We start from the raw sequence: 793 nt of genomic DNA, 5'->3' as shown, positions 1-793 counted from the left end.
TCTGGAAGCAATTCCAGAGATACCTAATGTTCCTAAATCCTTTATTTAACCCTTTGATATTTATGCAAATCGTTGTAAAGGGAAAGCAAGCCTCTAGCTAGCTTTCCAACCAGAAATGATTTTCTTAAGGACCTAGGAGCCATATCTTTGAAATGTAAACATCAAAGAAGATAGTGTCCCTATCTCCCATACACCTGCAGAGTTTAGCCTTGGCACCTTTCTCTGAGCTGTCCTTATCTGCTTGTCATAGAGACAGAGAAGCTTTATTATTTCTTTGGATAAAGGCAACTAGCTAACACAAATGGCTACCTCAATTACCAGGTGAATTTGGAATGAACCATGAAAGAACATATAGCAAATGGTGCTGTCCTCTTATATAAGGACAAGTTACTGTTAGTCTTAAGAAAATGATGTAAAGGACTGTGACTGCTTGGATGAATAGGGTAGAATTTCTTTCTGTTTTTGTATTATCTCAGTGGATTGCTTACAATGCACATTGTAATTGGCTTAATGCTTATTCAATAATAAAACTATTTTCTTTCTTTTCCACAATTTGTAAAGAGGATTCTCTGGGCTGGTAAGATATTTTTAATTTTCCTAACACTGAGTTTCTTTCATTCTGTACTGCCAATGTCTCCTTCCCTTTGCCACATTAATCATTTCTTATCCTTCTCAAAGTGAACATTGTAACATCCTAGAATGTATGCTGAGTTTCTCATAGAAGAAAAATATCAATACATGACCTGCTAATGAACAACAAGAAGACAAATGCATGTCTCAAATGTGAAAAATT

This window comes from Hyperoodon ampullatus (genome assembly GCF_949752795.1).
Source record: "Hyperoodon ampullatus genome assembly, chromosome: 3".
NCBI classification, from domain to species: Eukaryota; Metazoa; Chordata; class Mammalia; order Artiodactyla; family Ziphiidae; genus Hyperoodon; species Hyperoodon ampullatus.
This window is presented reverse-complemented; position numbering follows the sequence as displayed.